General features: G+C 38.2%; 1 protein-coding gene across 6 annotated transcripts in view; it reads left to right on the top strand.

Moving 5' to 3' along the window:
• The window catches only part of LOC106466528 (transcriptional activator Myb-like), a 57,446-nt gene that overhangs the window by 20,776 nt on the left and 33,700 nt on the right, over positions 1–2,970 (top strand). The gene's annotated exons all lie outside the window — the stretch shown is intronic.

The following is a 2,970-nucleotide window of genomic DNA, read 5'->3' as shown; positions in this document are numbered from 1 at the left end:
TAGATTGTTTTGGCATAATATCCATGATGAAACTTTGTAGAATGGACGTCAACTGCCTGTTGTAGAGACTCGAGTCTTGAGTCTCTACACGATAATAATACACATAATACACGATAATTTAACATGTAAAATAAGGAAGTGTATGCCTTATCCTATGTGGTACTACCAACAATACCCTGTTTTTATTTTAATACCACGCTCTTTGAATAAGTAGTACTTTCTCACGCGAATAAAGCTTCTCATCAATAACTATGACGTCATATCACAGAGCGCGGGAGAGCACCTGCAGTGTCTCGAAACGACTGTGGCCACAATAAACCTTTTTTAACATATGATATAATATAGCATCGCACTCGTAACTAGAAACTGGACATCAATGATGTCACACCAAACTCCCCCCCCACAAATATTTATTAAAGAAATAATAAAAAAATGTTTAATTTTCATAACTTTTTCATTGGAAATGTTTGTCAGAATAATTACGTTTATAGGACTCGTCTTTCTCTGATATTAGTTAACGTACTCAGTTCACAAAGACTTTGTATGAAATATTTTTACACATTAAACGGTAGTAAAAACTCGTAGTATCTAAAATATAAGGAAAAAAACAACAACTCAACCGTCATGAATATACCCACTCTTATTTGTCCATTAACTCCTCCCCGATACTATGAACATCACTGACGTCGGAAGAAACTGTTACCTGACTAGCTTGAAACATCAGTATATTTTCAGCATAAAAACGGATGTAGCAGTTGAGGTTATGGATGTATTAGTTTCATATGGTACTTAAGAATCGGTTGTCCAGTGGCGAAATCGCAAATAAAGTGCAGGTATACGAAGGTCATGTTGCTTAAAATTGTAGTGTTGCAAATCAAAAGTATGTACATGTGTACATAATATCATATGTCATAACTAAATTTGTGCAATCGTATAGGGCCCACCAGTGGCTCAGCAGTAAGTCTGAGGGCTTAAAACCAGGTTTCGATACCCGTGGTACCCACGACACGGATAGCTCATTGTGTAGCTTTTTGCCCAACAACAAAGAAACAAAGCAATCGTAAAGGAAATATTATATATCAAATATTTATTTTATATCTTAATTTCTTTACTAACATCTGTACACCACAAAATCTGCTACAGATAAAATGTATTATAAGTTGTAACTTAAAAGTTACATTAGTTTAAAACTAGTTAAAGTGAACAGATTGAAACAAATCGTGTCAGTTTGATAAATATTTTAGTTACATAAACTGCAAAATGAGTTAGGGGGGGGGGGGTATGAGTAGTTACAATATATCGCCAGTATTGCGTTTTAGTCAACGTACATCAACAGAAGTTCACGTACTCCATAGAATACCACCCAGAATAACAGGAAAAAACAAACACCAATTTCATGAAAATAGTTGTTAATTCCGGTCAGACAACTGACCAAATACTTTGATGTGGATGTTTCATGGAGCACTCCCATTTCAGAGCTGAAAAACAATTTCCGAGCGCAGACCATCCGAGAAACGAAACATTTACTCTGAGCAAAGATCGTCATATCACTACCAAGACTACGCCCCAAGTATACCCAAGCCCGTACACCCACAGATCTGGAACTTGAAGTTTATGACCACGACGTTGATCGAGAAGTCTCTCAGTGAAGTGTAAATTGGGGTTTTAAAGCGAAAGCTTAAGGCCGCTGTAAATGATTATGGTAGTCTAATCTCTTAGTATAAGCCATTTGCAACGCACCACAGCATAGAAGGTTTCCCGAGTGATGACACCAACGATGTTTCTTTCCATCATCTAAACACCATGTCTATTTTCCTTTGGTTTTTATTAATAAGTTAGTAAAGACTATTGGAGCTCATTCATATACATTTGTACTGATGAGATTTTCTCTCCCAATTTGGGTTTCAGTTTGGGTACTAGTCGGGTAGAATTTTAGGTGTCCGACTAGTGATAATGGGATTCTCGAAGTACTCTCGTTCCTTCCCACACAGAACATTTTTGAGTAAGGATCTTTTGATCTCCACACTGTCACCAGCGTTGGAACCTAGGATCTCTTTACGTTTATTTCGTTGGGTACTATGATTTCCAAGAAAACGTTCAACTACACCCTCCAAACCGCGTGCGGAGCGAAGGGGAATTCTTAATTTCCGAACACCACATGTCTTCAAACCTAAATACCTGCCATTTGCAAACAAGCAATAGCCAACGCAAATACGTAAATTACTGTCAGTCATACACAACAAAAACTCGGCTTGCAGATATTATGGGCATTGTATTAGTCTATACTATGTTCAGTTGTACATCGTTGATTCTTACTCGATAGCCCCCCCTAGTGGCACAACAGTATGTCTGCGGACTTACAACGCTAGAAATCGGGTTTCTATACTCGTGATGGGCAGAGCACAGATAGCCCATCGTGTAGCTTTGTACTTAACTTCAAATAAACAAACAAACAAATCTTGCTCGATAACTCTGATGCATGAATTTTAGCGAGTTAATGCGAGTCTTTCTCGGAAAGTAGTTGTATTAATAATTAATTTACAAAGGTGGGTTTTGAGAAAAACAATAAGCACGTGAATTTGAAGAAGTTCTATTAAAAATAAAAGAGACAGAACATATTAGTTTGGCCATCAGAGGGAACTGCATATTACAGGAAGCTTGTGCATGTAATATCGTGATTGGTTTTTTCTCACAGCATTGACCTAATTTTAAGAATTAGAATTGTTATCACGGCAGTGTTTTACAAAGCCTTTGTGTATTATGACACGAAATCTTGTGTGTCTCTCTCTCCTGGGTGTGGCAGTAAAGATTCTTTTGTCGTGCTATTGTATTGTTGTTTTTCGGAAGTTCATGGATCGATAAACGTCAACAGGAACTTCATTTGATTGCCGTGTTGTGAGGAGTTTGCCATCCGGGGCGGTACGTCTATGAGATACCCCCCCCCCCCCCCCCACCCCCCCCCCCCCCCCC

This window comes from Limulus polyphemus, unplaced genomic scaffold, assembly GCF_000517525.1.
Source record: "Limulus polyphemus unplaced genomic scaffold, Limulus_polyphemus-2.1.2 Scaffold2290, whole genome shotgun sequence".
Lineage (NCBI taxonomy): Eukaryota > Metazoa > Arthropoda > Merostomata > Xiphosura > Limulidae > Limulus > Limulus polyphemus.
This window is presented reverse-complemented; position numbering and strand designations above follow the sequence as displayed.